General features: G+C 38.9%; 2 long non-coding RNA genes across 3 annotated transcripts in view; one reads left to right on the top strand and one right to left on the bottom strand.

The window, feature by feature from the left end:
- LOC144297130 (uncharacterized) overlaps positions 1-27076 on the top strand; it is a 200023-nt gene that overhangs the window by 141672 nt on the left and 31275 nt on the right. The window lies entirely within an intron of this gene.
- On the bottom strand, positions 11-25630 carry LOC144290588 (uncharacterized). 2 transcript variants are annotated; one of them, XR_013358168.1, is made up of 4 exons: positions 25475-25630; positions 8304-9000; positions 5564-5650; positions 11-3540 (listed from the first exon to the last, which is right to left on the bottom strand). It is a non-coding gene; the product is annotated as an uncharacterized LOC144290588 (long non-coding RNA). The 2 variants fall into 2 exon arrangements; XR_013358169.1 differs by lacking the exon at positions 25475-25630 and adding an exon at positions 18411-18826.

Genomic DNA, 27076 nt, shown 5'->3' with positions numbered 1-27076 from the left:
TTGGGTGCAGACAAGATTTTCTTAATGCATGAGAGGTTAAGAATGATCGTTTTTGATGTTAATTGGGAGAATTTTCTGTAGGGTAGGTGCAGCCTTGACAAATGAGTTCTCAGTTAATTTCAGGACATGGTAAGCGAGTGGTACACTCTTTAAGAATTAGTTTTCCTCTCATTTATCAATACTGTGCCCTATAATGTATATTTAAAATTGCTTTTGCTTATGGTTACTTTCTTTAAAAATTAAATTCAGAGTGAGGTCAAGTATACAACCACTTTGTTTTTCACTGGTAATTAGTTTACGAAAATAGTAAATGTATTTTTATGTCTCTCTGCATTGTCCTGAGAAACTCCTAATAATACAAAGCTCAACTCACATCACCTACTCAGTCTTCTCAGTGACTCCCAGGGTGAATTAGTCACATTTTCATCTCTGTTTCTATAACTCCTTGTGCCTGTCTCTATTATGTCAATCATTGTGTCACATTGAAATCAACTGACAAGACACTATGACCCTGAAACTGTGAGCCCCTGAAACCAGTGGGCATTGTTTTATTCATCCCTAGCATGCAGCACAGTGCTTATTGTCAATAACTTCTTGTGAAGTAAATGAATTGATGACCAAGTGCAATAGTAGCTGCAGAGCACAGACAAAATGTATCCATTTTGCTTAGCAATAATCCAAGCAAAAAGATGATGAGGATGTGAGCTAAAGTGATGATGGTGGGAAATAAGGAGTATGAGGCTCTTTCATCTTACCAATGGAAGTTTATCTTAAGAAAACATAGGAAAGTAAGAAAAACAAGTTTGTCAGGTCCACCCAATCAATACCCTTTGGCCAATGACCTACCCAATATCACTTTGTACTTTCTTCCTATACAAATAAAACTCTAACTTATTAGAGCAGTACTGTGTCCAGATTCTTTAAACTACATTTCTCTGCCTCCCTTGTAGATCAGGTCATCAGGCACCACTGTGCTGGACGATACACATAAGCAAAGATAGTTGGGTGCTGCTTTCAGGAAAGCTCTCCTACATTGACAGACGACTTTTGGTTCTGCGATCCTTCCCCCTTCTTCTTATTGGAATGCAGAAGTGATGGCTGAAGTTCTAGTACCTATCTTGTGAACCCAAGAACAAGTATCACAAAGATTGTCACACAGACCCTTGCATCGGTGTAGCTATCCCATAAGTGTGAGAGACTTTGTGAGATAAAATTGACAGAGCTGACAAATAAGCACAGGAACTTCCTAGAATCTGGAGGTCAAAAAAGTGTAGAGACAAAGAGAACACTGAGGTTTTGGGGTTTTAACATGAGGAGAAGTCAATTTCCACTTGCAAACAAAACTACGGAATCCAAAAAGAAGGGAGAGGAGAACTAGTTCAAAGAGAAAATTGATGAATTTTGATTTTATATACTGAGTTTGAGGAAATCCAGTTGCATATAACAAGCATAGGGTGAACAAATATGGTGGCCCAGCCTTGGGGTGGAGGGACTAGCTGGAGTAGTGAGAATGGATGGGTTTACCTAAAGATAAAATCTCTGGCATAAAAAAGGTGATAGAGGACAGAATCCCAAGCAAGTCCTTTAAGGCTAGAGAAAAGAAGTCATCAGAATTGGAAAGAAAACAAGAATAGTGCAGCAGAGTACAAATGAGGGAGTTTCTAAGAAGGTAGTCAATGATGCAAAGTGACAAAAGAGAAAGGACATTCACAAATTATCATTGGATACAGTGCTTAGATGGTCAGAGGTGTCTATGAAGAATGCAGCTTTGGGACTAAGGGGTAGGAAGAGCCAGAGATTCAAAAATCCAAGAAGTGTTGTCAATGAAAAGTGTTTTTTCAAGCATTTTGACTATGAAGGGAGGAAAGTAAATACCATGTGGCCAATATCTCAAGGAGCAGGCTACTCATTTCCCCACAGTAGATTAAAAACACAGTGTTTTCATTGGATAAAGAATATGAAAAAAAAGTTTAAAAAAATAATATAACATCTTAATATTTAATCATGTCCAATGTTTATGAAATCTCTACATTTAATATGTATTTTAGGGGTATCAAGTAAAGAAGATGAAAGTTATAGTTTGGGCCGGGAAAGTTTTTGGCAGTGAGTATGGTCTTGGAAGACAACAATCTTCCTGTGGAATCCCAAATCTAAAAAGAACTTTTAGAAACAGTAAACTGCTGTGTTGGAATTAAGAGATTGTGGGTTTCATGTTTTAATTCCACAACAATTTTATTATGACTTTTACATATGTTTGCACTTTTTCACCTACCTCTTCTTACTGGTGAAAATTAGATGCTTAAAATTGCCAAGATCAGCATTGCTTCATACTTGGCATCACCCTAGCAAGTGTTTTCCACTTCCCCTACTAGATCCTCACATTTTGCCCAACTCATACTTTGAGTCTGCCCAAGTAAGCTATGTAAATATGGCTCAAACCAGAATCTCACAGTGTGTTAATTCATCTAGCAAAATTTGACAGAGCATATATCTTTATGGGAGAAGGATTCAGAGAGTTCTCAAGGATCTATCCAGACTCTCATAGTTAGACTGGCTTCCAAATTTATGAGCATATAAAATCACCATCATCATCATCACTTTATACATCTATTAACAGCCATCAATTTTTTCTAGCATGAACTATGTGCCCCATATCTTACATACCTTATTTCATTTACTTATCCCAGCAACACTATCCCCATCACACAGATGATAAAGCTGATGGCTGAAGTTGGTTAGTGACTTACAGGGACCAAGAACCAGAAAGCAGAACAATAAAGGTTTGGACCCAGGTGTTTGACCTCAAGTTCAAACTTCTAGTAACTGGGATGTACTAACTTTTATAAAATAATAGTCACACTACAATTTATAAAGTATTTTTCAAAATACTTCACTCCTCAAAACACCCCAGTTAAAATGGATGTAGTTATTTTCCATTATTCTTATTAATTTTACCCAAGGGAAACTGAGCCTTGAAAATGTGCCTTAGTCACTCAGCTTGTAATAGATTAAGCTAACATTCAAAGCCAAATATCCTCCTCCAGGTTCCAATCTTCTTGTCCTTTACATTAATTTACACTGGACCATAAAGCACATTCATAAAATGGAGCCTCGGCTATAGTGACCTGATATCCATATCATAACCATTTTGATTGTATGGGCATTTTTGTTTTGTTTGTTTGTTTTTGTTTGCTTGTTTGTTTTTAGTTGTTGATCAAAAACAAAATGAAACACAACAAAACACTTGTTCTCCAATGATTTCTAAAATCCAGTAATTCACATTAGAGATGGATCAACCAGATCGTTTGGAACAAGGCTCTGGGGTCAATCATTTTTAGAACCAAAAGCAGAGCAAACCATTTTTAGTTTACTATTTTGAGGTTCTGAAATGTTCAGTTGTGTTCGTTCCCTTTGGTCTGCAGCCAGGAACAGAGGCATAAGGGCTCAAATACCAAATGAAAGGGTGTTCTCACAGTGTTTCTGGCCAGGATCAGAGTAGAAATAACGGAAAGCTGTTCTTCTAAGATTTTCATACCAAACCTGCAAAAGCAAGATGGTTGAAAAGAAAAAAAAAAAGTAATTATCAGAAGCAAATTCTTATTGCAAACTCTGTCCAACCTAACTATAAACTTTACCCTCCCATCTATCTCAAGGCCATGTATCCATGTGCATGAATCCTCTTCCACTTATGTGTCAATGAGTGGCTGACTCTTCTACAAAAATACCTCAACCAGAGATACACTTTACCACTTTGGCCTTTCGTTCCCAGGAGGGCATATTTGAAGCCAAATATTCCACTTAGACTAAAAGTGCAGACCAGACAAGTGACGTTGCCAAAAAATCTATATAATTATAATCAGTTTCCCAAAAGCTCTTAAATTCTTGGCCTTCTCCAAAGTAGATTTAAAACATCATTTTTTTCATTAGATAAAGACTATGACATTTTCCTATTTAATTAAGTCTAGTATTTACTAAATTCCTACATATAACATATATGGTTTTTTATTTATTTTTTTAGTGCACTCATGTAAAATGTCTACCAAAGTATTTTGACCATTGGATTAATTTAGCTGTAATCATAACTTGCATTTCTAATTTTATCCCATCCCTCTGGTTTCAAGGGTAAGGTATGATCTCACATAATATAACTGTCTTTCCTTTATTGGAAAACTTGTGAGCTTATGACTTCCTACTGTTTAGCTATTAATTTTACTTCTCAGTTGATGGTTCAACTTTTTTTTTAGTCCTTTATGTTCTGCCATCATTAACTCAGTCACTTGGAGTGAAAACTACAATAGTTAAATAGAATCGTTTCTAATATGAGTGTCCATTTAAACAAATAGTTCAGAAAAGGAACAGATATTCTTCAGGATTATGAGAAAGGCTGAGTCTTAATCAGATCAAAACATGCAGCAAATTCTCTGAAGGAGGCTCCAGAACATTAGAACATTAGAGATCAGAGAGGAGGGCAATCCCCAAAGTGTATTGTGTTAAAAGTCAATTAATAATTGCCACTTGAAAAGGAATTTGGTGGTTAAATAACCTGGAGAAATACTGTGTCCACGAGTTCAATGACTTCAGTGCTTTCAGAACTTTCCTTGTGACAAGGGTCCCAGTAACAGTCTGGAAGGGAGCATAATGCACAGCTGCCAAATGTGCCTGACAGGTGCAGTCTTTCCATAGAGCATCCAATGGGGCTACTGTTCCTTAGAACCCATTTGGGGAGACCTAACCTAGAACAATCAAGGCCCACTGGAAGAAAAAAATGAACCCCTCTGATCATGCCACAGGTGCCTTACGTATATCATCATATTTAATCTTTACAACAACTCTATACAATGGATAGGAAATGCAATCCTTATTTTACAAATGAGGACACTGTATCAGTAGTTACTGACCTCAGTTGGTTTTGAATAATACAGGGACCAAACTGTTACCCATTGAACTAGAATCTCAGCAGTGTGGCCCAGGTGTATATATGTGTATATGAAGCTCAACAGATGGTTTTGCTGTACAGCTGTGGTCAAGAACCACTGGAAGAAGCTAATTCCCCATGGCCACATATTTCTAAGTAAAAAGGCTGAGGTTTTTAATTCTATCTCCTGACTCCCAAATCCAGTCCTGTTGCTACTGTAACACACCTTCCATGAATGAGTCTCTGCTTCCAGGTGTCTCCAGGTAAAAATCTGGAAATTGTCAGAAGGTACACACTGGCTGGTTTGTGTCTTTCACCGACACAGTTCAAGATAGAACAGTAACCCCTAAGATAGCCAGGTAAACAACATGATTCTTTAGAAATAGAAGTCAATACATTAAATTACACATTGACTCCTTGCAGAACCACCAGGAGACATCTTATAAACATCATATTGTCAAATATGAATGCTTTCCTTTCCATTATCAAATGGATGTATTGTCCCATTTCTCTCAACTGTCATATATGGATTTTGAATGTTTGGTGACTTGTCCTTAAAAATCTAAATTAAACTATGTTCTCAATTATAAAATAAGCCCTTTCCTTTGGCCTCTCTAGCATCCATAAAAACTTTCCCTTTTCACATACAATGGCGAGTTTTCCAGATCTGCTTGCTGCTCTTTCATTCTGATTGTTAATGTTCCAGTTCAGCTTCCATTTCTATAACAAAACTGCCTGTAAAAAAAAAATTGTCAATGATTATTAACTCCTTTGCTGCTGCTTTCTCCAGTGACAGATGCAAAGGGACAGATCCCTAGTTTAAATACAAAGTTCATCAAATTAAAGTGCCTCAAACTAATGGATGGGAAAGGGAAAGATGTTTTCGTATTTTTTTTCTGTAGACATTTTCCACTTGACATTTATCTTTCTAGGCTTCTTATACTTTGTTGGCACCTCTGTTAATAAGAAAGTTCTGACAGGTCTTGAGCAGATAGCATGTCCCCCACTAAGACCACTCAACAGATTAATGCACTACATGGTTATTCCTTGAGCTTTGGAACAAAGCAAGGAAACACAAAAACCTTAAGAAAAAGTACCCTTTTGCTCTAAAATGAGCCCCTTTCTTGGCAAAAAGGAGTGGAGGAGAATTCAAAAAGATAATGGCTTTCCTATTGTATTTATAGGTCAAATGTCTATTTTAGGATATGTTGTGCATATTTTGGTAATATATAATTTTCACTCAGTTGAGCCTAATGGCTCTTTGAAAGCCATTAGGCAGTACTAAGTAAATACATTTTTTGGTATGTGTGCTGATTTGAAAAACATGTTGCTTTATTTATAATGCACTCCTTCACAGTAGAACCTACCCCTGCAGAAATGGCTCACAGGTTCGGGCAGTTTGCTGAGGGAAGGGAGTTGAAGCTTTGTGGATAAGGCTTTATGCTACATCTAGGCAAGTTCTGTTAGGAGCATTTGAAAATTGGGAGAATACACACTTTGGGGGCTATTCACACCACCTAAGAGTTGTAAGCAATTCCTAGGAGAAGGAGCTTCTGTTAGAGTCTAGAAGAGTTAAAATGTCTTTCTGGCATCAAATGTTAACTGCTTTATAAATTTAGGGGGACCTTATGCACAAATGGGGAATGCCAAAAGTGGAGGTACAAGTGGAGGTACCACATTATGTGGTTTCTAATTAATAAAATTAGAATAAGTTTTTTTTTTTTAAATTAGAGATTATTTGTCAAATCAACTCATTCTATCAAAGAGGAACAGGAAGTCCAGATATCTAAAATGGCTTCCCTGCAATCCTAGAGCTACAGAGAAACAGAGCTAATGCTAATCCAGGTATCACTGCTTTTCTGATCTCTCCGGGCAGGCCTTCACCATGTACCAGAAGAAATCATAAATGCAGCTCATTTCAATAAAATTTCATTGGAGGTATTAAAAAAACAACAAAAGCATGGCCTAAATTTTAAGGAACCTATAATGTAATGATGCACATCTTTTAGACGCTATGTCATTGAATGCCTAAGGTTGAGACCTAAACTCATTCATATCTATGTATTTCCTACCTCAGATGACAGCACCATCTCAGAGACAGAAGCTTCAGACCTGGGGTCACCCTGGACTCACTCCTCTTCCTCATGCTTCCATACTCACCCCCACATGCTGCCAATCCCCAACACCCCACCCCACCCCCACTGCTCTGTGCCCACTGCACTGACTTGGCTCAAACTCTTTCAGCCTGTCCCATAGACAGAACTGCAGTATTTCTGCCTTCTCATGTTCTGCTGCACAAAGCTTAAGCAACTTGGCCAGGAAAATACAACTTCCACCATCTCTGCTTGCCTCTCCAATGGCACTATTCTCTTTACTTCCAGCTTTCAGCCTTGGGTACCATAGCACTGTCCACTGGTACTTCCTTCCACACCTTCCCCCACTCATATGAGTTTCTCTCTCTCTGCCTTGTTTTTCCTGGCTCACCCACTCCAGTTCCTCCTACCTAAATAATCCCAACTCATGCACAAAGTCTTCATGTCCATACCACCACCATGTTTCCTGAGAAACCTCCCCTGTTACCATCTACCCATCCCCACCAATTAGGCTCCCCTCTCAATGCTCCTATGCAGCACTTCACCTTTCCTTCTCTGTGTGTGATCTTCGCCCTGGACTCCAGTTCTTCCAAGTTCAGAGTCACATCTTATTTATCCTATAAATGCCTAGCATGGGACCAAATGTCTAACGGGTACTCAGGATTTATTGGATAAGTGGAAGAATAAAGCACTCATATCCCAAATGATTGCCTTCCCAAAAATGGGACTATAGTGTGGATTCTCCTTCTAACGTAAGCAAAGGGAAGCAAACTTTCAATTTTGTTGTTTGGTTTCTGTTTTTAGAAATTGCAAGCATTAAGAAAAGAAATTGTAAGCATGTAAATTTTTATTTAACACATAATATCAAAGGATATTAAACATTTTAAGTGCAATTCTTTGAATAATAGCATTATGGCCTCTCAGTCATCCTCTCCCAATTGAAAAGAGTGACAAAATCAAGGGTGGAGGTGGGGAAAGGGAACTGTCATATCCCGAGTATGTACTACTAGGACTGTAATCTTGGCTTTGCAGATGAAGAAATCTAGTCACATGGAGGTCAAATAACTTGCCTGCAATAACAGCATCATATTGAATTTAGAGATTATCCAGTCATCCAAGAATTCATGATGAATTTTTAAAATGGTTAGTACGTGTGAGATTCACAACTTGGCTTATCACATATTATATTGAAGTGAGTTTCATTATTTCAAATAGCTTGTGTTTGCTTTCTTTAGAGAAAAGAAACAAAGAGTCAAAATAAAGATATAAAAATCCTGCCTCTGAGCATTGCTCACCTCTGTAAAGTCTGTAGACCATGGTTTCTGGCTCAGGAAAGCCCCAGATAAATTCTATTTTCCCTTCTCCCTGAGCCAGCAGAGCACAGCTTTGTACTCCTTCCATTAACTACCTGTTGTTTCTTTTGCCAACCCCGTCTCATGAAGGGCAATATGACATGGTAGAAAACTGTAAAAAAATTAATGGATAGAGTTGGTATAAAGAAAATACATTATTTTGATGGTTTTATTATTTTTTGTCCATTCCACATATACGGGCTTTGTTGTTTATATGGGCATATCTCATCAATGGCTCTATTCAAAACAAATTACCTTAATGCTTTGATCATTGGGAAATTTAAATCAACACTCTATTTGCTTTTCCACAGGACAAACTATTTTCTAAAACATATACCTAGATGGCTGTTAGTATTCTTGTTCTTTTTTAGTTAAAAACATCTATCAGAAGGTTTGACAGAGAATCATATATAAATTCATCTCAGGATGCCTGGAGGGCTCAAGTCCATTAAGCATCTGCCCTTGGCTCAGGTCATGATTCCAGGGCCCCCTGCTCAGGGGGGAGCCTACTTCTCCCTCTCTCTCTGCCCCTCCCCCCGCTTGTGCTTGCTTTCTTCTTCTTCTTCTTCTTCTTCTTCTTCTTCTTCTTCTTCTTCTTCTCTCTCTCTCTCTCTCTCCCTCTCAAATAAATGAATAAAATCTTTAAAAAAAAAAAAAGAGGGAACAGACAAAGAATGAGTTTCAAGTGAGACTGAAGAAGTTGATTTAGGATGAGTAAAACTTTAAAATCATTATATCCAAGGCATAAGATATAAAGTGTTCAATCATACTAACTAATGAATAATAGTATTTATTAGAACTTTCTGTTAATTGTGCCTCTCCATAATTAGAATCCAAATGATGGATCTTATGCTCAGGTAAACATAAAAAAATGGGAAAGTAGTTCAAAGAATCCATAAAACAAGACTTTGGGCAAACTGAGAAAAACACTACAGTGTGTGGGATACAGGAGAAAAAGCAGCTGGTTCTCTTTCATAGTCCAAAACTTTGCTCATGCTATTTCCCTTCAGAAGTTCTTGCTTTCTCTTTCAACAGCCAGTTTAAATACCATCTACTTTTAAAATACTCCCTTTAAAATATTCTTTAATTCCATCTAGCCAAGCCTCCTACCCTGCTGCTATAGTATTTTGTACATGCAAATATCACAGCTTTATTTCATTAACTCTTTATCTTAATCTACAATAGTAACTGCTTTTTTTTAATTTATTGAGCATTTACCGTGTGCCACACACATACGTATTTTATATTGTTATAAGAAGTATAAGTACTATATTTGTATACATGAGATTTGTAAATGTCATATTATATTATTTAATTACCCCTCAAACCCTTTAGGGTAGGTCTTCTGGTTGTTTCCATGGTATAGGTTAGAGATGAAGCCTCAAGTGTTCAAATAAATGTTGTGCTAATGATAGCTTTAGGGAGTCAACAGAGACTCCAAGGGTCTGCATGAAGAAAAAATAGACTGCCAAGGATGGTAGGTAGCCATCATGAAATTAAATGCATGAATTTGTTTGTTTATCAAGGAGGATCTTGGACCACATTTGGTCACAACCTACGGAGGTATTTGACTCAGTCATCCTCCTGCTTACTCATAAGAGGCTTACATAGTGCAAGCACCGTCCTGATGCCCAAAACAATCGAGACACATGCCTCAGGAGAACATTTCCCCAGTATCTACTATAATTTCTGTAACTTCCAAATCTGTAGCCAACCTTACTTGGTTTCTTGGATGTCTTGAAATCCCAACATTGTTCTTCCCTTTGAGGAGAAGATCTGATCAAATACACTTTGTTTTGATTTTGAATCTACAGTGTCTTATCAAGTATTCAACAGATACTATTTTAGCAGAAGTAGCAAAACATTCAGTGCAATGTCTACCAGTCATTAGCCATTTTCTCTATTGAAATTCTAAAACCATAAGTGGATTGTAAGTGTGTCGGAGGCAGGACCCAAAATTAGTATAGTCTTCATTTTCCATCTGAGCCCAGTTCCAAGACATGTGACATTTTGAAGGAACAATCGATAAAGTGATTGAGCTGTAACATTTTAAAGCAGCTTAATTATAAAACAATTTTTTTGCTTTTTATTAACATTACTAAGTTAGTTTGAAACAGTCAAGTTCAAATCCATCAGGATGCCTTTCCCTGGCAAATAATATAACCAATAATCACAGGTTTACACTTAAGTAACCTTAGAAAGAGCCATAAATCAGTTGAAGAAACATACTTGTTTATTCTGATACTTCCCTAATATCTTGAAAGGCATGCATCTCAGATTCCTTATTTCACCCTTAAAGTGAAAATGGCCCTGTTGCTTGTTTTCAATGAATTAATAGAGTGACTGCTTTATAATGAAACTTATTCTATTTCCCATTTGAAATCTATACTTGTGACTCCTGGGGCATGACCAGCAATTGGGGAAGGATGAAGAACTGATCACATAATTAGATCCAGGGAGAAAGGAGGACCTATTTTGACAAATATATGTAATATGTGTCAAAATCACAGATTTTGAAAAGAAAATAGTAAGCATTTTTCCTAATACAAACTACAAAAATGAAGTTTGATTGTATTTTTTTGGTTATAACAGATGACTCTACAACTCGGAGTAGGGGAGAAAGCTTGCGATTTTTATGTTCCTCAAAAGAAGGCTGGTTTCAAAAAACTAGGTGAGAAATCTTGACATAGAAGAGGACATCTTTACTTCCCTGTGGACTTCAGGATTGTGTAGCCTTCCATAATTTGGTTTGTAATCAAGTAATATACCCCCTTAGAGGTTAGATTCTAAAGGTAAAACTGGGGGTGCTTGTGGCTCAGTTGGTTAAAAGTCCGACTCTTGGTTTTGGCTCAGGGTGTGATCCCAGGGTTAGAAGGTCAAGCCCCACATTGGGCTCCTCGCTGCCCTAGATGTTCTCCCTCTGCCTGTGCCCCCCCACCCCCAACACCACTTGTGGGTGCACTGTTTTTTTCTCTAAAATAAATAAGCAAATCTTTAAAAAAAAAAAAGAAATGTAAAACTGAATTTACCCTTGAAAACTCTTAAATCACCAGCAGCATAAAAGATGCATAGCTATATGATCATAGTAAACAATGTCATATTGTGTATGTCCTAGCATCACAATGCATACAGCGAGATGCTCGCACTGTAAGTGGAGTATTGGGGGGTTTACTGAGAGATACGGAGGGGCTTTCAGATCCAAACTCTCTCATCCAACACTTGTCACTCCCAGGAAAAAATAGAATCATTCAATGAAAGGCAGAAATGGCTACCCCAGGTAATTTTTTTCCTTTTTTTTTTTTTTTTTCCTTACCAAGGGCCAACGGGCGAATTTGCTGAGGTTAATGAACATGGATGCAATTCTACTGTATACACAGCAGGGAAGGGGGCAGAAAGACTACTCAGCCCAAGCATGATCATTTATCTCACACTTTCTAAGACACTTAAATTCCCAATCAACTTTCTGAATTCTCTTTCAGTTGTATGACTATAAGACCCCCTTGTATGAAGGTGGTAAAGAAAATAATTAGTCTAAGAGATATTATACTTCTTAAAAGACTTCATTAAATCATTATATCTTTCCAATGCAAGCTCATTTTCCAATACATACACTGTATTTCATTTCCAATGAAATCCAATCAGTATGGGAAAAAGTAAGAAAATGAAAGTTGTCCCACATCAAGATAAATGTTAAGGACAGAACAATGGTCAGGAATTTAGTGGAGGTCAAGGATATCCACTGTATATATTATTTGGTGATTTTTTTTAAAGTAGGGATTTTGACTGGGCCAGCCAGCCCTATGCCAGTGTCACATAGCAAATGCTCAATAAATGGTTGTCAGAAGAAGATTTGATATATCAGAAGTTTTGTTCAAGAAAGTTTTAGACTTGGCTGCAAATTTAATGCAACAGTGCATTGACAATCTAGATGTGATTGTTGTCAAGGATTTCCATGACATTTCGGTTTCCAAACTCACCAATATTGATAGTTAAGTATCTCAAATAAGATTTTTTTCTTTTAAAATTATGCAAGTTGAACAAGAAGTACCATTACCCATTACACTATCATACATGAAAAGATAGAATTATTTGATATGACATATCCCTTTTCATCATGATGACCTCCCACCTTTATTATACTGTCATTCGTAGGTGACACCTGCTTAGCTTCCAACCAACAGTCCAGTGTGTGCCATGCAGCAGCAGATGGCTTGAGGCGTGACGTGTTAATGGCAGTGATTACTTTATGAATAGTGACAGCTGATCAGGGATATAATAAAACAATAGTAGCTGCCATCCTGAAAAAGGTGCTAAATAGGGGTGACATGCTTAGTGAGGGCTATCCCTCTCTCTTGAACCTCATTATCAATTCCAAAGGGACACCAGGCCAACCAGGCAATGGCAGGTTCAGACACAGAGGAAAGAATCCAACCAGCACAAAGATTGCCCTCCACTCTAATTGGAGGGGGAAGGGTATACAGCTTCTAATGTGCAAGCCATTTGGGTACATATTAATGTCTCTGTCCAGATTTATTCCTCATTTGCCATCCTCTGAGTTTGTGGTCTGATACTCATCATTTTCAAGAGATCTGGTTCCTACCACGTTTCTTTCATGAATTGCCTCCTTGAGCTAGGGTAGAAATCTCCATGAGGGAGTATAAGGAAGTCAACCTTTGGGTCTAGTGAAGTTATATTTATGAGAACCAACAATATTCTGATCAAATTTCTCTTTGAGACAGAACGTAAAGACTGCTAACTCTGGGAAACGAACTAGGGGTGTTGGAAGGGGAGGAGGGCGGGGGGTGGGAGTGAATGGGTGACGGGCACTGGGGGTTATTCTGTATGTTAGTAAATTGAACACCAATAAAAAATAAAAAATCTAAAAAAAAAAAAAGAAGAAAAAAAAAACAAATTTCTCTTTGATTCACACCTTTAGGAAAAGATTATGTGAAGGGAATCACAGAGAGGTTTTTTTCTGGGAAGGACTGTTCATTTAATCCACAATCTGGACACTAGGGAACAGAGCAAATAAGGTGAGAGTCCTTCCTTATCGTCAAGGAGTATGAGAAAGACATACACATAAATAGTCAATTTGAATCCAGAGCGATGATCATCTGTGTTGAGTATAAGATTAGTTTGGGGTTTGGCCAAACATTGTCACCAATTTGAACATGCTGTGTGTGTGTGTGTGTATACACACACACATACATACATAAATACAAATTTATATAAAATTACCTAATGAAATAAACATTCAATATTCCAATGAGTTTATCCAATCCTAGTGGATTATCAGTTTGCCTTCTTAAAATATAGAGCTTTTTACTGAATCAAAGGAACCTGAGATCTTTCATTTTGTATCTGTTCTTTTGAGGCTTCTGGTAGGTTTTGCTATTGTTTTGTTACCCACACACAAAAATATAGAAGCAGGTAATAATCTAAAATAAAAAGCACTATATACAAGAAACTTTCTACTTCCTTGGACAAGAAGGTGAAAAGAAACATTGAAATAGATTTAAGGTATATATATCCTTCAGCATCTGAGCAGAAAATGGCTGTATCATCTCCATTTAAGTTCCACTGAGCTCATGACCCACAGACCTCAAAAGGCCAGCTCGTATCATGCTGCATTAACAGGCATCTCTTCTTACATGTGATCCACCACCAATAGTCTTTTTATAAGTCTCAGGACCAAAACGAAGTGAGACTATTACAGATTTCGTCCTGCCCATTACAGTATCTTCCCAGAGTGACTTTGCAGGAATTACTGTCTTATGTCTGCCCTGGAGACATCTGAGGATCCTGATATATTCCAGTGATTTTACTTAACCTAGTAATTAGTTTACACAGTTTTATGGAGATTTTACTGCTTTGGAGATGACAGTTTTTCTTCCCAAGATGAGTTTGGTTAGTCAGTCATTTCATTTCATGGTATACGAAGGATCTGATATATTGGTTAAAGATCTGGGATCCCTGGGTGGCGCAGCGGTTTGGCGCCTGCCTTTGGCCTAGGGCGCGATCCTGGAGACCCGGGATCGAATCCCACGTCGGGCTCCCGGTGCATGGAGCCTGCTTCTCCCTCTGCCTATGTTTCTGCCTCTCTCTCTCTCTCTCTCTGACTATCATAAATTTAAAGAAAAAAGAAAATTAAAGATCTTTATGTAAAAATAGAGAAAAAATCATTAATTGAATGCAATTTTGTGTACATTCTCACTTTTTTGTTATATATATTTTTAAAATTTATTTATTTATTCGTGAAAGACACAGGGAGAGAGAGAGAGGCAGAGTCACAGGCAGAGGGAGAAGCAAGCTCCATGCAGGGAGCCCCACGTGGGACTTGATCCCGGGTATCCAAGATCACACCCTGAGCTGAAGGCGGCGCTAAACCACTGAGCCATCCGGGGCTGTCCTTTTGTTATATTTTTAACCCATATCCTCTGTGGGATTGTTTTTTTTTGTTGTTGTTGTTGTTTTAAGATTTTATTTATTTATTCATGATAGCCACACAGAGAGAGACAGAGAGGCAGAGACACAGGCAGAGGGAGAAGCAGGCTCCATGCAGGGAGCCCGACGTGGGATTCGATCCCGGGTCTCCAGGATCGCGCCCCGGGCCAAAGGCAGGCGCCAAACCGCTGTGCCACCCAGGGATCCCTGTGGGATCGTTTATGAGGAAAAGGAAAGAGACACGTATGACTGACTCCTGGCAGGAGTGGGTGCCTGGGTGGCTCAGAGGTTGAGCATCTGCCTTCGGCTCAGATCCTGGGTTCAAGTCCCACATCGGGCTCCCCTCGTGAAGCCTGCTTCTCCTTCTTTTTTTTTTAAATTTTTATTTATTTATGATAGTCACAGAGAGAGAGAGAGAGAGAGAGAGAGGCAGAGACATAGGCAGAGGGAGAAGCAGGCTCCATGCACCAGGAGCCTGATGTGGGATTCGATCCCAGGTCTCCAGGATCGCGCCCTTGGCCAAAGGCAGGCGCCAAACCGCTGCGCTACCCAGGGATCCCCCTGCTTCTCCTTCTGCCTATGTCTCTGTCTCTCTCTTTCTGTCTCTCATGAATAAATAAATAAATAATTATTTTTAAAAAAGGAATGGCAGGAGTTGTAAATATAAAATGCAGAGAAATGATCTAGTAATTTCCAAGGCTTGGAAAATGTTACAAATGATGTATAACAAGTTAACAAAAACCCCACCATGGCCCTGTTAATTCAGTGAACAAATATTTAGTGAAATGTTCCTTCTGTGTTCCTGACACTCTCCGGGCACTGAGGCATAGCAATGAAAAAAAAAAGTCCTTCCTGTCTCAAAAATGTACATTCTAGAGGAGGAAAGGGAAAACAAATGGATAAATGAAGGGAAGCAAATGATTACAAGAGAGGAGAAAGAATGAATGATGGAGAGACCAAAGAAAGTTTCAGGGGTGAAGGAAAATATAAGAAACCTGAATGAGATGAGGAAATAAGTCATGTAAAAATTGAAGAAGATTCCAAAAAGAGGGACTAGAGTGTGTAAAGGCATCGAGAGAGATTGGAATAGTTTTTTAGGCACGGGCTCACAGCATGAATGAATGAATGAATGAATGAATACCTCAAGATCACCTTAGAACCAAGATTTCATTGATTCATTGGCATTAAAAACTAAGGAATGTTTCCAACCAAGAGGCAGGAAGCATGGAGCTTCTGCATCATTTCATCTATGTATATGAGTGTGTGTAAAATTTCTCAGGCCCAGCAATAAAAAGGCCACTTATAGAAACTCTTTTTGTTTTAAAAATTTCTAGGACCCAGATAGAATAATCTATGTACCCATTACTTCTCCAAGGATGACAGAGGTTGTACGGCCAGTTTGCAATGTCAGATTCAAATATAGATAAAATGTTTTGATATGGAATTTTAGGAAACAAGTACCTAATCATTTGCTTTTTTCCTTTTTTCAATTAACTTTTAACTTTAGGAGTAGAACATTTTCTTTTAAAAAAATCTACTATTAAAGAGAAAAGATTCTCACTGATTCTATTAACAATATTGATTTGTTCCCTAGATCCTTTGAGACAGAATTGCTCTGGATACATACCCTTTCAGAATTGATGGGATAGTCTTGTTTATGGCAAATATGTACCATTGTTTTATTGTTTTTTTTTTTTTTTCATGAAAATGCTGTCATGATGCAGTGAGTATTCTGAAACATGATGATTTTCCCCTAATATGTTTTTGAGAGCTGGCCTCTTGTTACAAATAGTCTTAACTCATTCCTTTTGACTGTTTTAGAGTACTCCCTTCCTATGTTTATGGACACTTAAATTTTTGCCGAGTCTCTACTTGCTTTTAATGAGTTTTACAATGGTTTTAATGAACATAACATGGTTTCTTGTCTACACAAGAAAATGTTTCCCTAATGTAGCTACTTTAACTCATCACTTTTTTTTTTCCACTAGACTTTCCATCTTCTTCCTTTCCCTCCTCCTCCACTAAGACAAGCATTAACATCACTGAAAGGATGCTTGTTCTAGGTCCTTGACACCAGTTCTGACTCTGGGGTCAAACTGACTTCACTTATTAAGGACCCCTCATTATCACCAAGCAAAGCAGTCCCAAGAACAGAGGTCACCATGCTTCAATCCTTGAGCTAAAGATGACCTCTCAGGAAAACATGTGGCGAAAAGTAGTTTTGCCCCATGAGCCAATAGAAAATTGGCCCTTGAGGTGAATTGTAAAGGGATTTTGTGAGCCATGGTCAGAACAGCGCGAGTTCTGACTAGGCATGGGATTCAGAGTTGTAATAGAAAACATTTATTTGGCTACAACTAAACACCCTAACACATGTTAGTGTTTGCTGCCAATATGCTTCCTAATTAAGAACAACATAAAATCATAGGAAATCCTGTATCTTGTCTTCATGCACTTTTCATATATCTCTAGCTCCCTGGCCTTATTTCTCAAGTGTAGTTACCACAAAGAAACAGGTTGATTCAAAAGTCCTGTTTTGCCAACCATGAACTGTGGTGTCATTAACAAGATTAATGTACATTCCAGAACTCAACACCAAGCATTTTCTCCTCCTTAAACAAATGCTGCTATTAAAAACTAATTTAAAAAGAAAAAAAAAAAAAAAAAACTTCTTAAGCATGCCCCAAATAAAAGACCGGCACCATTTCATTGGTAAGGTGTTGTTTGTAACTGATGGAAAGCTTCAAATAGTTAAAAAAAAAAAAAAAAAAAAAAAAAAAATGCCTTCTCTTGAGGACTGCCTGAACTGTTGGCCATGTTTGTGTATTTTATTATGTTGAACAGATTTCAAGATGAAGGACAGACTAGGATCTGGTTTTCCTCTTAGATCCTCCTCAAATTCATGTTAATTTCATCTGAAAATATTTAGAGATTTACCTGTGAGTATAAACCATCTCTCCCTTATTATATACATATAGGCATTAGGTGATTGCCACACAGGTAAAGATATACATAATATTTCTAATTAAGGCTAGAAGGGATATGAGTTATTCTCAGAAACACCCCTGATTTTACCAGATGAGTGCAGCTTTTTACTTTACCTAGCCAAACTAACTGCTTCCTCTCCCTACCATCAGGCAGAAATTAAAAATTAAGGAACAAACAAACAAACACTCTGGGCACATGGTACACGACTCTGACATGACCCAACCCAAATAAAACCTGGGCCTGAAAAGTTCACTTTGCCCATTTTTCAGAGGGCTTTTTAATGATTTTCAGGATTATTACTTTTTTTCCCCCCCAAATGAAACGCACACGCTGTCTCACTCTCCTCTTTCCTGAAAGTTGGTGGAGCATTTCTCTTCGACTTCTCTCCCCCCTCCCGGATCTATTTATTGCTTGTTGTTCTTGGCCCTTAGTCTCTTTTCCATTTTTTCATGATTAGTTCTTTATGATGGTGTGTTTCCTTTTCTTCTCCCCGCCGTGGCGGCCGTCCCAGTTGGTCTCTCTGGGGCCCCCAAACTTCCCTTTGCTAATGAAACAAGAGCTGCCTCCCACCGTGGCTTTTGCCATCCAGCTGTTTCCTTTTTAAAAATATAAACTTACCTTTACTCAGTGAAGTTCCTGGGCAAACCTGACTCCTTTCACAGAAGAGTAGACAACCACACGAGGGACTAAAAAATGTTTGAAGAGCAAAGCGCCTCTGAGAAAGTTGGAAGTAGGCACAAGGAAGGCAAACAGAAACTAAGTTCATTTTCTGAAACATTTTGGGTGGGGGGGTAATAAAAAAACAAAACACAACAACACAACAAAAAAGGTTTTCCTTAATGTTTTAATCCTTGGGCGGCTCCTGAGGGCGAGGTGGTCTTGAAGTGAGGTGGTCCTGGAAGTCTACCCACAACACCTTTATGCCATCTTCAACCTCCTGCCATGCCTGCCTCACAACTTCTGGCCTCTGAGAAAGGACCCAGGCTAACACCACAAAACTGGATTGTAGGTGATTAGGTGGTGAAAGGTGCCAACCTGAGGTGTAGCCTGCCAACTCAATTTACTGTAATGTTTTGACCGTGCAAGTAGGCTTAATCCCTCTTCGTTCTCCAGCTTGCCCTTGACATCATGGAAATTACCCGCAGTTAATGTCATCAGATGAACCCTGCTAACTATTTCAGAGAATGTTCCCTGAACAAAACAAGCTGTTTACTTCATAAGCTTTTGGATTCCCCCCACCCCAAATATTTCAAGAAAAATGAATGAGCCCACGGGTATCCTCTTTCAATAAAAGAGTGGCTGATTCTTTTTCTGTATTATAACTGATAAGACTTCATGTGACTGGAAATATATATTCTACCCAAGCATCAGTTGAGTGTATTGTATGAAAGACCTAACTGATTAGATAAAGAGGTTTATTTAATAGCTCAAACAGCACTGAGAGTTTTTTTTTTTAAGAAATTCTCTTTTAAATCTGAGAAACCCTCCCTTCTCTAAAAATTGTTTTCTGATATAAAATTTCCAGTGGAATCATTTTTCCCCAGAAATAGAAAAGAAACAAAAACATTTAAAAAAAGGAAACAGAAAAAGGATTTGTCATCACAAGAAAAAAAATATTTTGTGACTGTGTTCATGGATATTAATTGAATTTATCCTGGTGATCTCTGGTAATATATGCAAATATCAAGTTGTTACATTGTACACCTGGAACTGATACATGTTATGCGTCAATTATATCGCAAGTTTTTAAGTATGTGTCAAGTGATGTAATTTCATCTGAAAATAATTTTCAGTGAGACAAAAACCAACATCTCCGTTTGGAAAGAAATGGGACTGCAATAAGCTGGCACAGGATGAGCTTTTTACCAATCACACTTGAACTTCACAGTAATCCCATAAGATAGGAAGATAGAAAGTTAGGGTCTCCGAAGACAAGCCTCACAATTTTCCAAGATAAACATTTGCTTGGAACCACGCTGAAATCAGAATATGTATTCTGGATACTGGCACCATGGAGATTCTGCTGTCTTAGAAGGAAGAGAGCGTGGACTACCTGGGTGACTCAGTGGTTGAGCATCTGCCTCCATCTCAGGGCATGATCCCAGGGTCCTGGATTTGAGTCCTGCATCAGACTTCCCCATAAGGAAACTGCTTCTCCCTCTGCCTGTGTCTCTGCCTCTCTCTGTGTGTCTCTCATGAATAAATAAATAAAATCTTAAAAAAAGAGAAGAAGAAGGAAGAGAGCCTGAGGGGGGAGAAGACAGATATTGGCTATCATTTATTCTCCAATCAACTCTAGTGAAAATAATTCCAGAATCTCTCCATTAAGAAAGATCCACAGCCATTTCCACATTTGTGGTTTCACACTGAGGGTTTAGGAACATAAGTGCAGTCCTGTAGACATGAGTCCTACCAGGGAAAAAAGGCAGGGAGACTAAGGGCCCAAAGCATAAGATTGGCTTGGTTGTGATATCAATACCTGCCCATGATGCCAACCAATGTCTCAACTCCAAGTTCTTCCTGACCCTGGTTTCCACTGCCTACCTGGCCCTTCCATACCCCCTTTGCTGGCTGTTTGCAGACACCTGAAGATCAGACTCACAACATACTCAGTCACAACCATTAGGCTCTGAGACACTGACCTTGAGAGAGGTCCTGACGTCTGGATTCTGTTTGTCCCTCTGGCCCTGAGAGAAATACTAGCCTGAGGTTCATTTTGGCTCTACCTGCCCACAAGTCCTCCCAACCGCACCATCCGCCCAGGAGCCAGGCAAGATATGGAGCCCAGGGCTTATAAACTCACAGTGGCTGTGGCCAAAGTTTAAGCTCTGAGAAATCAAGCAGATTAAAAAAAGCTATTCCAGGGACCTGCTGACCTCTCAATTTCCACACCAAATTTTGACCACTGTAAATCCAACATAGCAAAGTATAGGAAAATCCTCAAGCTTTGTCTTGTATCTCTCCTCCAAGAAATTTATCAGGGGGAAGAATTTAATAGATACTTCTCAACCATCTCTGTATTTATCAAATGAAAATGCTTAATTCTCTGTTTTTATTTGAACATGATCTTAAAAGTATGAATGTGCCATTTAAAGCTGATCTCCCTAAAATTTAAGAAAAAAAATGTAACACTACTTCTGATTGTTGCCAGATCTTACTGCTTTACTGGCAACAACAGAGGACTTGATATGTGAACAGAGATGGATTTAGCATTGGAAATAATGAACCTTGAGCTTTAGGATTTCTTTGTGCACATGGATCCCTTCCGAGGCCCTGGGAAGAGTGCTGACAATTTTGTTTTTACTACATTTTTATTAAAGAAAGCCCTCAAAACTGTATACTATTCAGATCCACAAAACCTGGTTCCACCTAGTAAGTAAATTCTGTATTTATGCCAAGGGAAGGTCAAGTGATGTTCCAGTATGCTGTGCGGGCCAAATCTCTGCAGTAGTTTAATTAGAGGAAAGTGCCAGAAGAATTGTCTTGTATACCACATGGAGATTTAGGCAGGCTAAAAATCAAAATATCTTCTGCACGCCCATTGGTGCAATATTAATGCCGTGAGTGGGAATGTAATGTCAGCAAACCTTTATCCATCACATTCAATCAATGTTGTTAATTTGAATGTGGTATTCATCATTTTGCTTGAATGCAATCTGTAAATTTGTTACAGATTTAGTTGTTTCAAAGTCATAAACTTAGGAGTGTCCCTGCTTTCAAGTTTGATATACCTAAGAAATATTAGAATATGAAATTACTTGAATTTCAGAGAAAGGAAGGCAACGGATGAGGAGCTCAGTCCAGAACTCCTGTGATAATAACTCTAGCATTCCCAAGCCACTTGTACTTTTCCCATTTCAGTACTGTTGCTTCAATGTTACAGAATGAGGCCTTTTCTAAGCAGGAGCATGTACTTATTCAAAAAAGATTCCAGATTGTTTTATGTGCAGGGCACTACACTCAAATCTGAGAGGTGATTATTTGCTATGGCTTCCAAGAAGGATAGGGGTGAGGACATAGCATTCTCAATGAAAAAAATACACCTAAGTAAAAATAATCTCATTTCCGTGATTGTTACAAATGTTTATAGCATTCCAGGCAATATGCGAAAGCTGGGGGAAAAATATGCATTTCTTTAAGATTAAAATAACTTTTGGAATTTTTTTTTCTTACATAAGTGCCAGAAAACGTTTCATCTTCTCTATTCCAGTGGGCATGCTCTTTAACCAACTCTCTCTGCAGTTTAACCTCAGAGAGACTCTAGGGAAGCCAACTGATTTTTAATATTGGGCTAAGCAAAACATAATTAGGAAGGCAAATTTCTTGGGGGGAGAATCATACATGGAATATCCCCAAGCCAATTGATGTGATTTTACTACATCTACTGTTGGAGTTCTTCACTCTATTTCTCTCCTTTACGGGTAATCATGAATTGCTTGTAATTAAATAATCCCAGGTAACTAGCAGCAGGAATGTCCTCCCAAGAGTTGCTTCTCAAGTCTCTGTAATAAGCCCAGATTTTTATATACACCACTATTTTTTGATCCTCAGTGTTCTTTCCCTTTTTCATCTGCTTCAAACTTGAGAAGATCTAAGAGCTCTTTCTCTTTGATCTGGGAGAAGGAAAGATTCTGTTTTATATCTGTAACTACATCTGGGCTTAACAGCTGATTTCTGGTTCCTTGACCACTTCATCCCCATCCCTCAAGGAATGAGCCCAGGAACGAAAGCTAGTTTTGGCTATGATAGATCCATGGAATATTATGGCTAGCAGAGCCTGGGAGGTAATCTTGCCCAACCTGGCTCAAAGAGGTTGCATAAGATTGGACGCATTCGTTTGTCTACTTAGAGAGAGACCTTGACAGGCCCTCAGTAGATTAATGTTTACTTCTGTATTTGATTTGCCAAATAATTATCAAATCCCTTTTTCACATAAAGCATTAAACCAACAACTTTGTCATTCCAAGGAAATATACTTCTTATTCATATTCTGTTTGTTTATGAAAGAACACTAATCTTCCAAAAGATACAATCCTTGACTTTCACCTGTTCAGTAAGAAGATAGCTATAAAAAAGGAAAATCACCTTGCACTAAAATGCCCTTAGAAGAAGAATCCCGCCCCCACTAAAGAAAAGAACACCTGTATGGCTCAGCGGTTGAGCTCTGCTTTTGGTTCAGAGCATGAACCTAAGGTCCTGGGATCGAGTGCCATATCGGACTCCCTGAAGGGAGCCTGCTTTTCCCTCTGCCTGTGTCTCTGCCTCTCTGTGTGTGTCTTTCATGAATAAATAACTAAAATCTTTTTAAAACAAAAAAAGAAGAAGTAACCTCTGTTTAGATTAAGTCAAATCTTTTACCCTCCCGTAAATCAAGTTTCTACTTGCAATTATTCACCATCGACTACCTGATTTACCTGGGGTTAAAACTCAAAGATGCCGAACTGAACAGATCTTAGGTTTGCTATACAAAATGAAAGAAACAGCCACTGAGAGCTGGTTATATACCACTCAATTGTACCCTTTGATTTACTTTTCTGGCATGTTTTTATCTCCCTAATCTCTGTCCCACCACTGTGGTCCCATATCTAGAAACATGAGCACAGCAAAGTCTCCAGAGATCACCATAAATAAAAGAAGGGAAAGGGTTTAAAAAAAAAACAAAACAAAACAGAGGAGTACAAGTTACAGTTCTAGGATATCTGAATGTAAATTAAAATGTAAATAAGAGTCCCTCATTATTCCTTTCTTAAGGATACCAGTCCACTTAAAATGTAGATTTAGATATAGATGGTGTGCCTGTGTGTTGTGCCTTATTCTGAGAAGGTCAAAGTGCTTTTATATATGAATTTAAAACCTTGCAATGCCAGGGCAGCAGAAAATAGTATAGGAGGTAGGACAGAGAAGCACCAACAAGCAGAGTCAGGAAGAGAACTAGATTCAGATCTGTCTCAACCACTTAGTAGCTACATGATCTGGGGCAAAACCCTCTGGTTATCTGCTTCTCAGAGCACGGTTATCAAAACTAAATGACATGACAAGTAAAGCATTGTGTTTGGTACAGAATAGCTACACAATAAATGGTTGATGGATTATTAATATTATTGCTGCATAGAGGGAGGGGACGTGAGGTGTAAGAGTTTAGCTAATTTACAGTCATCCAGGCCCTGTTTGCACCACATCAGAATAAATGTTTGTGAGGTGCAACAGATGGTCAAGTGATAGGCTCCTTTCTCTGCATACTGTGCAACTATTATAATCTTTCTGAACAGATTCTTTTTGAGAACTATTATCATCTCCCCAAGCCTGCCTTCCTCTTGCACAGGCTCCTAAACACACACACACACACACACACACACACACACACACACCTTTTACCATTTCATTGCCTGGTTGCTTTAGCTTCCTGGAGAGACCATCGCCGAGCTAAATATAGCTCCAGCCTTCCCAAGGAGCAAGCCTTTAAAGGAGCTAAATTGCCTTGCTTTTTACTCCCTATCCAAACTTGATCCGAAGCTTAATAAAAAAGAAAGACGGAGGGCCTCCTTCGATAGAATGTTTAGCAATTGACACGTTGTCCACTGCTTGAGAGGTTTTGTATACTGGTACTTAAGCCTTGTTTCAGTTACAACCCCTGTAGGGAAATTTGAGTCCTGTACACGAGTTCTTCATTTATTTCTGAGCCAAGATAATTCTAGGATTACCACTTAGAAAATTGGGAGAACAGACTTCTGCATAGTTACCAGGCAGACGGTATTGAAAAAAGAAGCATGTAGACTACCTTTTTGGTGACAAGGTTAGGGATGGGTATTGTGGTTAAATCCCATTAGCAACAATCTTACACTCATTAAGTGAACCCTGGATGGGAATAGAGAAACCTCCTCCTCCCCACCCCCTCCTCCTTTCCTGTCCTTGTCCTATAGGCGGGCCCCTTCAACACAAGGGATTCCTTGCCTGAGAACTGCCTCTCTGGAGTAGATCACAAGAGTGCTCCCATGCCAAGTAGCTCCAAAGCCAGAATGCACTGCTACGGACACATGGCATTCTCCAAAAACCTACAAACATGCCCAATTCATAAGCTCGCTCTCGCTCTCTCTCTTTCTCTATCTCTCTTTCTCTTTCTCACTCTCTCTTATTTCTTGGATGACCTTTATGGCTTGGAAAGTATTCCTTTGTGTTAAGGCAAACACAAACTATTCTGCAAGCATCGTTGAAGAATTTTAAGATTCTATTAATCTGATGTCTTAATTGTTATTGAGAAGAGGAAACAGGACTGCCTTTGTTCCCCAAATGACCACATCCTTCTAAAAAGTAGCCCACGATGTTGGAGTTTGCATCTCAAATTGCAGCTCAGCGCACAGTAGAACTGTAGTGTAACTCATTCCCAGACATTAAAAGGGGCAGAGAAAGAGCATCAAGTTGGGTAAACCCCAAGCAAGCCTTGTCCACAGCGAAGGAGTTTTCCTACCATGCCTCGGCTCATCCTGAAGACGGTGGTAAAATATTGGTTAACAGATGTGTATTTCAAGACCAGAGGAGCCACGTGGGTTAACAAGCAGGGGGAACCACACACATGCACACAGTGCTGAACGCCACGCAATCAAAACAGAAAGAGAAATCCTGCAACAACGAGAAAGCAAAAACAGTCAGTGTGATTCAAAGATAGGAAAATTCTGTGCACTTACTATTTAGGAGGCGTTGAGAATCCAGTCACAGGAAAAGAAGGAAGCTGCTTCCTTAGCTGCTGTCCCCTAAGCGTTGCCTTCTATCAGGAGAGAGTAAATCAGGTATAGAAATATCTATGACACATGCTGAATAGAATCAAGAGGGGGAGAACACATCCAGCTTGGCTGAAAGAGAGAGGCATACGGAATTTAAAAATAGATCCATGGAGGGGGTGACATGTGGGTTGGACCTTAAGAACCTGGCAAAATTTGAACTTGAGAAGCTGGTCAAACATTCCAGCCGAAGAAAATGAAGATAAGCTACAACATGTAGGTAGCAACATACGAAGACTTTAGGGGATGCAGGAATAGTCTGGATTGAGCATAGGGTGTTTTGGAGCTTGGCAGAAGATAAAATCGGGGGCGAGTCTATGTGGGTGTCTGGAAAATAAGAGATTTACTTCATTAGGGAAATAAGTCATTATCAATAGTTTCCAAGCCCTGAAATAATATGATCAGAGATGATTATCATGGAAAAAAATACAGTAGCAGGCAAAGCTACGCACTCATTGACTCCTTCATTCAACAATCAGTTGAAGATCCTACCACAAGTCCATTCTTGGATCACTTCATTTCAGTCAGGAGGGTTAAACTAGATACATTCTAGTGTATACATTTTAAAAAGCAGGATCTAGAAGACGTGAGTACTTCTTGGATGGGACAAGCAAAGGGAAGGGAAAAACAAGGTGGACTCCAACTTTTAGGACCAAAGATAATAGAAGGATGAAGGGACAGAGGAGCCAGGCTCACAGGTAAAGATGGGAACTGAGCTGGTACAGTAAGTGATGTGCACTTGATTCATGCTCTGGCCTCTCCTACAGAGAGCACACCTGGTAGCCGAGGAGGTGGAGGGGAGACTGGGAGATCCAGTAGAGGACAGAGAGAGGGGAATGTCTGGAGTTGGAGGCATGACCATATTAAAAAAAAAAAAAAAAAAAAAGCCTTAAGAGGATGAAGGGAAAGCCATCTTGAAAGGAGAAGTTGATGTTTCTTAAACGCTCCAGAAGATGGGAAGGAATGAACTGTGAGGGTTTTTAATTTTTAAACCATATCTGATGGCAGTTTAAAAGTCCCCAAAAGAGGGGGACTGGCTGGCTCAGTCAGAAGAGTACGTGCCTCTTGATCTCAGGGTCATGAGTTTAAGCCCCATGCAGGGTGTAGAGATTACTTTAATAAATAAAACTTTGAAAAAAAATATAATTGTTTGTCTCTTTTTTCCTCAGTTTCCCGAATCCATCTAAACAAGTTTAAAATGTCACCCATCCACCCAGGAGATGCCACTTCAGGTGGTACCAATACAGCATATGTTGGTGGTGGGTCTTTTCTCTGTCTTTTCTCCCAGGAAGGGCCAAATGAGAGCAGCTGAACACAGAATGACTGTCAAGCAGTAAATGCTCTGTTTTCCCCAGTGTTCAACCACTCACCGCTCAGAGGTCACAAGTATCCCAAACGCTGCACCTGCATCTTCCAAGTGTTTCTAGATTGGACAAGAAGTTGAGTCGATGCATTTTTCCCTTTCTTTAACATCTAGTATCACCAGCTTTTGAATTTTTCCAAAACAAT

This window comes from Canis aureus, chromosome 2 (assembly GCF_053574225.1).
Source record: "Canis aureus isolate CA01 chromosome 2, VMU_Caureus_v.1.0, whole genome shotgun sequence".
Taxonomy (NCBI): Eukaryota; Metazoa; Chordata; class Mammalia; order Carnivora; family Canidae; genus Canis; species Canis aureus.
This window is presented reverse-complemented; position numbering and strand designations above follow the sequence as displayed.